We start from the raw sequence: 13,476 nt of genomic DNA, 5'->3' as shown, positions 1-13,476 counted from the left end.
AATATATGTGGATGGTTCATCCAGATACTTGCAAGGAAAAAGAATGTCAGGATATGCCTTAGTCGATGGGATAAATATGCAGACCATCGAAAAAGGAAGGCTACCTTCAAATTGGTCGTCACAATCTTGTGAGTTATACACCCTAAAAAGAGCACTGGAGCATTTAGCACACAAAAAGGGGACCATCTATACTGATTCAAAGTATGCCTTTGGGGTAATACATACCTTTGGAAAGATCTGGGAAGAAAGGGGTTTACTAGATTCAAAGGGGAAGGAACTGGTACATGAAGGCATGATTTCAGAAGTTTTGGAGGCATTAAAACTGCCTGAAGAAATAGCCGTAGTGCATATCAAAGGGCACCAAAAAGGGATGACCCCAGAAATAAGAGGGAATAATCTGGCAGATCAAGAAGCCAAAGATGCAGCAGAAAATAGACTAAACTAATTATGTTAATCTTGACCCCAGAGAGGGAAGAATTGGAAATCCCTAAATTTAGTGAAGAAGAAGAAAAGGAATTATCTAAGATAGGGGGAGAACAAGATCAATCTAGAAAATGGAAACTCCCTGATGGGAGACAGTTACTTAATAAGGCACTCACTAGGAGAATATTAGAAGATATGCATTTTTACAGCTGGTGATGGGGTCAGTGGCTCTGACCCAGGAAGAGGTGACCTGTCCGGGGAGATGGTCCCGAAAGGAATCGCCTTCCCCAGGCCCAGTGTCTTCCCTCAGCTGCTGGCAGGAGGGCCCTTGCAGAGGCTGCCAGCTTCTTTAGTGATTATCAGCTCGTGATTTCAGCTCAGCTCTGCAGGGCAGCCTCCAGGCCAAGCCAGACCAGAGAGAGAGGTGAGAGGCTCGTGTGGCTGATTCCACACGAAGGTAGCTTTATTGTTGGTCCCCTCCAGCGAAGGGGAAAGCCAGGGATGAGAACTCCCTCTGCACAAGGGCAGAGGGCTTGCTTTTATAGGGATACAGGGGATGGGTGAGGACCAATGGGTTACAGAGGATACAGGGGATGGGTGAGGACCAATGGGTTACGAAGGATCTGCATAGGGTCTCCTAAAGGATTGTGGGTCTGTCTTTTCTCGCCCTGACCAAGGAAGTGGTTGCCGTTCCAGGGAGTCCTGCTGGGCGATTGCGAAATCTCTTATCTCAGCAGAGACCCCTCCAGGGCAGGGGTTGGGCATACCCCACAACTCCCCCTTCTGTATTTATTAAAAAGGCATTCCCAGCAGCCTTTCTGCAGCAACGTAGCAGGCAAGAGAACATAAGTAACACAGTAATAATTACAATGAATACCCACAAAGCTCCCTTAATCAAAGATGCAATCCATCCTGTTATTCCCCATCGTCCAAAAAGGTCATTGACCCAGTCTAGGCTCTTATCTACTTTTAGATCATCGAGGCAGCGGTGAGGACAGCATCCACGTAGATACATTTCATCTTTGGACAGGGATGGGGCTTCTGAGAAGGAATATAAACGAGATTTGTTAGCTTTGTGGTGAGAGGGGAAATTTTGGGGTTTAAGGAGGTTTGACAAGGGTTGAGGGAAGGGGATATTTTGGGGTAAAAGGGGGGTAGTAACACATAAACTAAGGATCAATTTTTTTTCAGGCTGTGTCTGGCCTATGGCTTGACTTTTGCCATAGAATCTTGTTCAGCTTTCTGTTTCGTCTGCTGCCGTGTGATGGGACGATCTTTTCTCTGGTTGGTGGGCATTCAGCGACGTTTTCGTCTCCATGCCGAGCTGGTCTGGTTTTGGGGAGGTCCTGTATTTGACTCAGGAGAGTTTTTGTTGGTGTTTGTAGAAGCAGTGTTTGTAGGGCCTAGGTATAGGGCCCTCAAGATATTCTTACATTGTCCATTCGCATTTACCATGGCAAGTTTACCCAAAAGTTCCTTTCGTCCATCCGGACTCTCTATAGGAACAGAATCATCAGGAGTAAGGAGCAGCGATGTCTTAGCTGCAATAGCTATGTCTTGTAATGCTACTTCAGGTGTGGTTGTAGCTTGATCTAGGGGTTTTTGGAGGTCACTTTCTCCAGCCAGTTGTTCTATTTTCCAATCTGTCTGATTTGCATCTTTAGCATAAGTGTCAGACAATGTTTTTAAATGTCTTTTCCAATGCCTTTCCCATAACATATATTCGGCAGGGGAAAGGATGCAGTTAATAATGTTTTTAATATCATGTGGTACTAATGTATAGGCAGAGAAGGTGGCTTCCAATAAGTTTCTAAAGAAATGTGACCCTCTCCCATGTTCTTTTGCTGCCTTGCAAAGCTCTTTGACTTCTTTGTATGGGATAGGTTCCCATGTTTTTGTAGTTGATGGACCACCCCTCCTCCCTTTCCCTATAATGACTGGAAAGGCTGAGATTTTCTGGGCTAACTCCCAGCCTCCCTCCCGGTTCACTTCCCTGCGTGTCTGTGCCCATCGATCCTCAGATTCAGAGTCAGAGCTGCTGCTACTGTCATCTGAAAAGGAGGGATAAGCTGTGGCAGGGCGGGGCCGGGATACAGAGGGCGTAGCGCAGCATTTTTGAAATGCCGACTTTCCTTTAGCCAGGGCAGGGGTAGCAGGGGGTCGGGGATGGTTTGAGGGATGGGAAGGGGATCGTTTTTGGCAGCATGGGGGTGGAGAGGTTGGACAGCAGCAGGTTGTTTGGGGGGAGGTCGGGTTGCAGGTAGTGCAGGTTTCGCAATTCCGTGTGGAGTCAGGATGGACTGTAGGAGGGTGGGGGGGGGGCTGTAGGCTCTAGGGCAGGAGCGGGGGAGATGGGGATTGCGCAAGAACCCGTGGTAGAGGGAGGGGGGGGTGCAGGGAGAGGGGGAGCATCAGGGATTGCGCAAGATGCAGCTGGGGAGGGAGAGAGCGGGTGTGCTGGCGCCTGCCAGGGTGCCAGGGCCATGGGCGGTGGGGGAAGGGGGGAGGGAGATTCCACTCCTCGGGCGGTAGCCTGGGGCAGTGCCGCGGATAGCTGGGTCCTGCCAGCGGCGAGAGGGGCAGACTCTTGTTCCGTGCCCCACAGTGCGTGCGCGGGGCTCTGCGGGACCAGCCCCGTGTTGTACGATGCCTGCTGTGTGGGTGCTGGGAGGGGCAGTGGCCACGGGGCGGCTTGCTGAGACGGGCCCGCCGTGCTGGGGGGGGGCGGGGGGGGGGCAGGGCCACGTGGAGCAGGGATGCGGCAGGAAGCTGGGACGCGGTGCTGTGGGACGCGGTGGGGTGGGGGGTCAGAGGCACGGCGAGGCCATGCGAGACGGGGAAGGGTGGTGTCGTGCGTGAAGGGTTGTGAAATACCAGGGGCACAGGGAGATGGGGCTGGGGGCGGCTCAGAGGCATCCATCCCGGGGAATGGGGATGGGTCTGGGATGGATCCCACGGTCGCTGCCTGAGGGGTGGCAGCGGGACCGAAGGGGCCAGCGGGGGGGTTGGGTATGGGAAAACTGCTGGAAATAGGGGATCGGGGTAGGGAAGTGGGGTGGCTGGCGCCCCAGCCGGGCCAGGGCCAGGGTGGCTGGCAGGGTCCGTGCTCTGGCTGGCCATTGCCGGAGGCGGAGAGGGGGTGTGGGAGGGGGGAAGGGCAGAGAACAGGTTTGTCTGAGGGGGGGGTTGTCGCACGACACATTTTAACCAACAAATGAAACAAAGGAATGAATTTGGAAACAGAGAGGTTTCCCATGGCTTGAGAGGAATAGAGTTTGTTCCCCACTCTGTCCCAGAACGGATCAGAAAGGACAGAGTCTGTGGTAGCATCAGGAAAATTTCAAGATATCCAATTACTAAAAGATTTGAGATTTTCCTTAGAAAGAATACCTTTAAAGAATTTAAAGTCAGATTTTAAGAGAAGGGTTAGAAGAAAGGGATATAGGTCTCTCTCAGATTGGGAAAGGCTGGGTTTAGCTTGCCTATGTCCCATCTTAGTTTCTCCCTCAGCAGAAAAAGAGAATAAAAGCCAAAATTACTTTAAGTTGCTCGCAAGAGGAGTAGAGCCCCAAATTAAACTTACAAATCCTGTTTTCTGGTGAGGCTGGCTCCTAGAAAGGTCTGCTGGGGGGATGGTCTGGCAGTTCGATCCTCAGGGACTTCTGTCCTAGGTGGGAGGCGAGGGTCTCGAACTGTCCCCGTCCAAAAGGCCTGCTAAAACGTAGGTCTATCTTCAGAGGAGCAGCACACAAACCGCTGGTTCTGTCTTGGCGTGGTCAAGACGCAGCTCAGGCTAGGTCCGGGGTCTGGGGTCCAAGGCTGTTCGGGCGCCAGTTATTACAGCTGGTGATGGGGTCAGTTGCTCTGACCCAGGAAGAGGTGACCTGTCCGGGGAGATGGTCCCGAAAGGAATCGCCTTCCCGAGGCCCGGTGTCTTCCCTCAGCTGCTGGCAGGAGGACCCTTGCAGAGGCTATCAGCTCCTTAGTGATTATCAGCCCTTGATTTCAGCTCAGCTCTGCAGGGCAGCCTCCAGGCCAAGCCAGACCAGAGAAAGAGACGAGAGGCTCGTGTGGCTGGTTCTGCACGAAGGTAGCTTTATTGTTGGTCCCCTCCAGCGAAGGGGAAAGCCAGGGATGAGAACTCCCTCTGCACAAGGGCAGAGGGCTTGCTTTTATAGGGATACAGGGGATGGGTGAGGACCAATGGGTTACAGGGGATACAGGGGATGGGTGAGGACCAATGGGTTACGAAGGATCTGCATAGGGTCTCTTAAAGGATTGTGGGTCTGTCTTTTCTCACCGTGACCAAAGAAGTGGTTGCCTTTCCAGGGAGTCCTGCTGGGCGATTGTGAAATCTCTTATCTCAGCAGAGATCCCTCCAGGGCAGGGGCTGGACATACCCCACAATGCATCAAAAAACTCATTGGGGTACTCAAGCCTTGTGTGATCATTTCTTAAGAAATTATGGGTGTATTGGAATCTTTGGGGTAGCAAAACAAATAACTGGGAACTGTATAACTTGCCAAAAAGTGAATAGGAAAATAATGAGAAAAACAACATTAGGAGGCCGTGAGTTAGCTCTGCGACCATTCCAAAGTATCCAAGCAGATTTTACTGAACTTCCCCAAGTACAGAGATGGAAATTCCTATTGGTAATAGTAAACCATCTAACTCACTGGGTAGAAGCAGTTCCTGCTACTAGAGCTACAGCTAACATAGTATGCAAAACCCTTCTGGAACAAATTATTCCCAGATATGGAATGGTTAATAAAATAGACTCAGATAGAGGAACACATTTTACATCCAAACTCTTACAACAAATAACTCAAGCCTTGGGAATAAAATGGGAATTACATACCCCCTGGCACCCATAAAGTTCAGGCCGAGTAGAAAGAATGAACCCGACTTTAAAAAGAACTTTGACAAAATCAATGATTGAAACTCAAATGTCATGGGTCAAATGCTTACCTTTGGCTCTGTTGAGAGTCCGAACACAGCCCAGGTCAGACCTGGGAGTATCTCCTTATGAGATGATGTTCGCATTACCCTTCCTTACCATTCAACATGAAACAACCACTTATGAAGTAGGAGAAGTAAGTGTCAAAAAATATGTCACCACAATTGCCAGAACACTTGAAAATTTGCGGCTGAAAGGAATGATCCCTCAAACCACAACTTTGGAGTTCAAAATTCATAATATCCATCCAGGGGAATGGGTACTAGTAAAAACATGGAAAGAACAATCTTTGACTCCACAATGGGAGCGTCCTTTTCAGGTACTGCTGATGACTGAGGCCGCAATCCGGACCAAGGAACGAGGGTGGATCCATGCCAGCAGAATCAAAGGACCTGAAAAAGAACCTGAAGAATGGACTGTAATATCCAAACCAGGTGATACCAAATTGATTCTTAAACGGAGACCAGGTGGCAATGAACTGGAACAATCTAAATAATCCAAGGGATGTGCAAAGAATCACACCTAACTGAGAAGTAAAGCCAAATTTACATCAGTGGTTTCAAGTGCCCCCTGGACAAATTCTGGGACATCTTGGGGAAGAATATTCCCATTTCAAACGGGAGGGTTGGGACTGTATCAAACAGGGAACTCTCATGTTCTGATTCTAGCCTGCGACTTGTATTAAGAAGGGGGAGAATCACAACTTCCATCAGTGCCACATCATATACCCTGTTTGAATCATTCTAACACGGGGCATGCCAGCTAGGTCAAATATAAGTGTTTAATCTGTGGGAAAATTGGCATTTCACACCATTGACGCCCTAGTTGTAAGGAGTGTCAAGCACACAATCGACCCTCTATCCAGGCAGAATTACAAGCAACAAAAGTAATAACTTTGCTCTGCAGATGAGAATTACTAGTGCCTGTTGAATGGGAAATATCTAAGATACAATAAGATACTACAGTTAAAAAAAGTGGCAGAAGAGATTTGCCTAAAAGCTACAAAAAAGGAAGTGACAAGGAAATAGAGGGCAAGACCGGGTTGGCCACTGTACTCGCCACCGAGAAGATCCAATACACCTGCCATGGGTTGCAACCTCATAGGCAAGGGAGGTGGGAGTATAAGCCATGCCAGACCTCTGTTATTCCTTCTTTTGTCACTTATCCTGGTCCCTTTCGGGACACTGGCAAGACCATGTTATAAATGCTATCAAAAGCTTTACATGGAAAGACACCGGGGCTTCTTTCTTATTACTCATACCCATATCAACAGTCACTGTTATGACTCATCCAAATTAGATATTTGCATGCATAAAGGGGAAAAATATTGGATTACAGAAAATTTAGGAACAAGTGGAAACAGACTAGGAAGTAATTGTCCAAAAGGAGAAAAATGGATTTGCTTCACAGCTGCCACCAGGGGAACAGTCCAAGATTTGGTAAAAGAACAAGTGGTAAGTAAAAATGCAAAGCCAGCACAGCAACCTCGCCCTATATTCACCTCACGCCAGGACCTGTATGCAAAGCTTAAACAACAGTTAAAAGAAGAAAAAACCCCAAGGTTGGGAAAAAACCTGTTTGTGGAATTGGGGGAGAGGATAGGTAAGGAACTTAACATAACCAGCTGTTGGGTCTGCGGAGGAGCTTTAATGACAGAAGAATGGCCATGGAAAGGTAGCAGCATAGGCCCAGTAGAACTCCTTAAATGGAACCGGACAAATATAAGAGGGGGGAACTGACCTGAAGGGTGGATTTTAAGTTCAACAGTGATAGGGGAAGAATGCTGTTACAGCGGGGATTACTGTAACACGCATATATCAAACCAGGAGTCCCGTGGAAAAGAAACAAATATATACGGACGGATTCTTGCTAGATGTTTCAGAGATGTTTATTTCTCCAGCCGCATGGCCGGGGCTCAGCCCAGGAACTCTGCAGTCACGGGACCCCGGGACCTTTTTGCTCATCCCGGGGAACACAAACCAACCAATGGGGAACGAGGCTGACAGGGGCAGGGGAACCCCGTGTCTCTCGCCCCCAGGGCCCCTCCCCCAGGGCCCCATGGCAGGGTGAGGGACCCCAACATCTCCCCCGTTTTATTTTAATAAAATGAGAATGAAAACAACTGGATAAACATAACAAGAACAGTTTCAAAACAAAACAAGCCACTCTCTTGAGTCTTTAAATGTCCAAACAGATTCTTTGGAACATCTTACGGCTGATAGAAGGGAGACAGAACTTTCTGAGCATGCTTTGTGGGGAAACTGAGGCAGGAGAGGGCTTGATTTCTTCCCTCCCCCTTTTCATCCCCCCATCGGCATTGAAGAGGAATTGTAAGGAAATGGAACTGTATAAGGAAGCCATGGGGTGAAAAACGGATTAGGAATAAACTGGGGATAGGGTAAACTTAGGAAAGGGTTCATATTGGGTATAGGGTAAAAGGGGAAATTAGGCTGCGGGTAGGGAAATTGCTGGGATGGATATTGTTTATAATTTTGTGCATAACGGCTGCCTTTGACAGGAATACCCCCAGGCCCAGTAACATTCGCTGCTTGTAAACCCTTCTTTCCTTGCACTATATCAAATTGTACAGCTTCTCCATCTCCTACACTTTGCAGGTAATTTTTAGGGTTATTCCTTTTAATGGCAGTTCTATGGATGAATAAATCTTCCCCTGTATCATCTCGTGTTATAAATCCATAGTTGTTTTTGACATTGTACCATTTCACAGTTCCTGTGATTTTCGTGGCTACAACGTCTCCTATCACTTGCTTGCGTGTTCGTCGTGGGTGCCGGTCTCGCGTGGCTGCTGCCTCGCTGACTCCGACGTCTCGGCCGGGCCCCCGCGCCGCGGCCGCTCTGCGCTCTCTGCACGGCCCCGCTCCGGCGCCTGTCTGGGCTCTGCGCGGCCCCGCGCTGCCATCGCCGCTGGCTCCGTGGCCTGTGAGCGGTTCCGCTCCGCAGACTCCATGCCGCTTTGAGAGCGGCCCCGTTTCGGCTCGGCGCTGCGCTGCGCGGCTTCTCGTGTCGCTGTGGAAACCGCCGCTTCTCCCTCCACAGGGCTCTCCGAGCCAGTCGCTCAGAGCGGCCTGCCACGCCGACCTCCGGTTCCTGGCTGCTCGTGGCCCACGGCACCCATGGCGCCTGCGGTGTCGCTCCCTCACTCGCGGCCGGGTGGCCGGGGACCCCGAGACAGGGATGGGGTCCGCGATAAGGCGCGCGCTCCCGAGGGGGCCGGGCGCATCCAGCGCAGGCACTTCCGCTGGCACGGCTGCAGTCATGCGCTCCCGGGATGGCGGCCGCGCGGTCTCGGCCACGGGAGAAGTATGATCTTCTGCTTTAGGGGTAATGGGACCATACAAATGCTCTTCAAGAGCGTCCCTGATTATAAGATATGCACGGAAAGCTTCGCTTTGATCCCACACCTTATCCCAGATCTCGTTCCAGAAACACCCCTCACAAGATTCAGGAGGTTCGATATCAAAAAGTAAGTCTCGGGAAATATAGGGGAACCTTTTGAAAAGCCACATAAAGAAGTGTTCTACATCTCCCGGTTGCATTACTTTTTTGTTTTGTTGTTCAAGGATTCCTTTTACTTCTAGATACATTTTTTTCTGTGGCTCAGAGAGCCCCATTTCCCACGATTCTTCCATAGTCCAGAGAGAATATCCAAACCAAGATGAGAAGAGAGAGGCCTAGAGTTGTTTTTTACTCACGAATTTCCTCAGGGATCGGTGTCTTGCCCGCATTCTTCCACCAGTTGTTACAGCGGGGATTACTGTAACACGCATATATCAAACCAGGAGTCCCGTGGAAAAGAAACAAATATATACGGACGGATTCTTGCTAGATGTTTCAGAGATGTTTATTTCTCCAGCCGCATGGCCGGGGCTCAGCCCAGGAACTCTGCAGTCACGGGACCCCGGGACCTTTTTGCTCATCCCGGGGAACACAAACCAACCAATGGGGAACGAGGCTGACAGGGGCAGGGGAACCCCGTGTCTCTCGCCCCCAGGGCCCCTCCCCCAGGGCCCCATGGCAGGGTGAGGGACCCCAACAGAATGCCTCTGGCAAACTGGGAAAATTTTTCTTAATGAAGTAGGAAACACTCCCTGTAAAAGGTATAAAGTGAGTAACAAAACTTCAACGTGGTGGGTCCCAGAAAAACCAACTTGGTATTGGGCTCAGAAAAAAAGAAAGGACTGTGTATATGATAATGAAATTGGACTCTTTCAGTGTAATGACACAGGGAAAAATCCTTATTCTGGAATCCCAGAAATATCCAAATTTTGGGAGAATATAAATCAACAAGAAGGTGATTATTGGAAAGCACCAGATGGCTTATTTTGGATATGTGGGAGAAGGGCACACCCGACTCCCTTCACATTGGAAAGGGAGTTGTACACTAGGAATCATTCAACCAGGGTTTTTCCTTTTACCAGAACCAGAGGGAGATCAATTAGGAATACCTGTCTATGAAGACTTCAAAAGAAATAAAAGAGACTTGATTGGAGGATTCCAAAAATGGAAAGATGAGGAATGGCCCCCTGAGCGAATATTAGAAACATATGGGCCAGCTACCTGGGCACAAGATGGAAGTTGGGGATATCGAACCCCAATTTACATGCTGAATCGTATCATCAGACTCCAAGCTCTTGTAGAAATCATAACCAATGAAACAGCCGGGGCTATGGAATTGATAGTCAGTCAGCAACACCAAACCAGAGCTGCAATATATCAAAATAGGCTGGCTTTAGACTATTTATTGGCTGAAGAAGGGGGTGTATGTGGGAAGTTTAATACATCGGATTCTTGTTTAAAAATCGATGACAATGGGGATGCCATTCTAGATATCGCCATCAATATCAGAAAAATAGCCCGTGTACCAGTCCAAAAATGGGAATCAATGATGTCTGCTAACTGGTGGGATGGCATATTGGGGAAAGAATGGTGGAAGAAGCTAGGTTTCTTCCTCTTATGTGCTACAGCTGGTCTAATATTTCTCCCTTGCTTGATCCCCTGCTTTATTCGGCTAATCACCAGCGTAGTTCAAGGCATGCAAGTTGTGGCAATGCCTACTGACCCAAAGTTGGCTATGTCTGGAACAGCACAAAAAATTATGGTATTAAAAAGACAAAGTGATATAAAAGACCCTCTCGAAGAAGCCAAATTGACCTGTGAAAAGAACGAATGGACATTAGAAGCCAAGAAGAAAAAAATTATTGCTCAAGCCAAATGATTTATAAAATAAAAAAAGGGGGGGGATTGTTATAAACATATATTGTAATATTGGCTTCACGCAAGTATTAAGGTAGATATTATATAATGTTAGAAATGCTTTTGCTGTGTGGATGTAGTTTTCTTTCTTTTTAGCAAGCATATTAGCAAGTGTGAGCAAGTAAGATAGCCTCCAAGCAAACAGAGGATGAGGCCCAAAAAGCTGCTAATCAACACTTTGTCCTGAGAACAAAGGGGCCCAAAGGCTACTCTGCCCGGAGAATGGGGGGCCAGGGGGGCCCAGAGCCGCTATCACCGCTCTGCCCGGGGGGGGCAGAGAGGCCCAAAGCTGCAATCAGCCCTGACTGTCTGGAGAATTAAGAGGCCCACTCTACTATCAACTCTCACCTAGTGAGCCCAAGCCCAAGAATCAAAAGAAATAAAACCACAAGGCAGAAGAATATGCATGCTCTAAAAAGGCGGGACCAAGGAGTGGCCATGCAGAACAGCTCCTGGAAAAGTTTGAATATGCATAATGAACAGACAGCAAAAATGGTATAAAAAGGACTATCCTCGAGCATCAGGTGTTCTCTTGGCAGAGTGCCAAGGCACCCGGCCATTACCTCTTTGCTTTATTTTATGTGTCTCTTATTGTCTTTATATTAAACTTTTTAAATCCCCACAGGAGAGTGGACCTCATTTTTCACACCCTCCTCCAATGCTCGCATTTTAACTGACTCTAAGAAGTGATTGTAGTGGGTTGGACGCACTGTTACCATGCTGTCCTGAAAGGTCCAGGGGCGAGACCAGCGCAGCCTTTTCCTTTGCTGCGCAGCTACAGCCGCCTTGCGACCTGGGGCCAGAACCTCATCTGCCTCAGTGCCTGACGCTGAGTCATCAGGCAAAGGCAACTCTGAGACGCTGGGAGCGAACAGAGGTGGAAGGAGAGGGGCACTTTGGCTAGGTTGTCTAGGGGCAGAACAGACAGCACAGACTGTAGTTGGCTGTGCTGCTGTTTGAACAGCAGCTTCTTTACAGGATGCCATCTCGGCCAGTCCCGACCGAACCGGTACTGGAGCTGCTGCTGCTGTCTCTGGGGCTACAGCCGCGCCAGGCGCCGCACTCATCTCTTGCTCCGCGGCAGCATTCGACTCTTTCTCTGGCCCCCGCACTGCAGCCGCACCCGGCACTGCGCTTGTCGCTTGCTCCCCAGCCACATTCGGGTTTTCCCGTGGCAGCGCTACTTACTCCTTGGTTTGGAGCAGCATCTCCCGCGGGCAGTGCTGGCAGTGCGGGCCAGGCGCACCCCGCACAGCAAGGTGCCTCTGTTATCTGTAACAGCTGTTTTTGCAGGCTGAGCAATTCTCCCAGCTGCTGGGATATGTACAGTAACTCTGTCAGCAAAGGTAGATGCTGTATTAAAAGATCGATGGCTCGGTTCTGTGACTGCGCAGGACAGTCCTGTGCCAAGGAGGGCAGCGGACCACACCCAGGCAGTCTTGGTGCAGTCACGCCCGGCCCTACACTGGCTAAGAAGTTAGATCCAGGCGATTTTGGCTCTGTTGGTGCATATGCAACCGGGCTAGGAGCCGCTCTGGGGGTCCAAATCGCTAAGCAGCTAATTCACAGCCCTGGATAAGCCATGGCTGAGCGGCAAGACATACTGCGTGCCCTCCCGCTGCCCTGACACCCCCTTGTCTGCCGGCGTGGGGTCCCTGGGGGCCACAGAGTCCTGTGATTGTGCAGGGTGAGGCGGCGCAGGCTCTGCCTGTGGAGCCAGGGGGGGTTTTCTGGATCCACCATCATTTGCGCCGGAAGCCCGGTCAGCGGGGTCCCCCTCGGACATTCCGCCGTCACTCATCACCGAAATAGGCGAGCCAGCTCTGCTGCCACAGTCGAGGTCGGTCAGCAGAATAAATAACGAACACTAGGTTTGGTATAATTCTGACACTGATGGGTCTCCAAATGGGAGCTCGTGCCGGACAGCACAGCCAAGTTCCTGCCATAAGGCAAAGTCCAGGGCAGTATCTCTGTCCATGGAAATCCCTTTTAAGGTAGCCCAATCTAATAATTCCCAAACTGAGTTTTCAGGAATGGATGTGTGCAATATACTAAGCACACCTTTCCAGACCATTACCACAGCATCGGTTTGTGAGCTGCTGTTCGCCATTTCTCAGACATGTCGAATCTCCCGGTCACAGGGGGAAAGGGGAACAGCATACCTCTAGAGAAATTCGGCTTGACTCGCAGCAGCAGGACACGTCAGAGAGTGCAGATCACGTCGGGCAGCACCAAATATTACCACAGGCCTGGGCCCTAGGGTATATGACCGTGTCTTGCAGCCATAGGGAGGAGGAGGAGAGAAGATCCAGCAGGCAGGAATTGTGCAGCAAGATTGATTTATTTAATTATTTTACAAACTCTTTTATAGACTTTTTTCTTCATAGTCTAATTGGACAAAGGATCAGCCACTCCTTGGGGTGATTGGCTAAAATCCTAAAACATCCATTGTCAAAATATTTTTCTACTATACCCTAAACAAGACTTTTCAAGGTTGCAGGTGGCTTGGTTGTTTACATACTCTGCTACCTCTTCTGTGAGAGAGAAAAGTCTCTCACGGACTTAGAAACTAGCAAGAAAATCCTTGCTAGCAGCATTTTTGTATCTACATAAGCGCCAGACCCGGTGGAGATATTCAATTATCTCCCTTTGAATCGATGTTTGGAATTCCTTACCCTTGTAATTCTCAGCCCAGTGGGAGGGTAGAAATAAGTGATGTATATTTAAAACAATATGTGGCCAGGATACTGTTTCTTGTGAAATCTCTTCGACAGGAAGCTCAGCTGGCACAGAGCCTGCCTTTGGACTTTGCTGTTCACAAC

Source organism: Aphelocoma coerulescens, assembly GCF_041296385.1.
Source record: "Aphelocoma coerulescens isolate FSJ_1873_10779 chromosome W unlocalized genomic scaffold, UR_Acoe_1.0 ChrW_unloc_scaf_2, whole genome shotgun sequence".
Taxonomy (NCBI): Eukaryota; Metazoa; Chordata; class Aves; order Passeriformes; family Corvidae; genus Aphelocoma; species Aphelocoma coerulescens.
Note: the sequence above shows the minus strand (reverse complement) of the source record.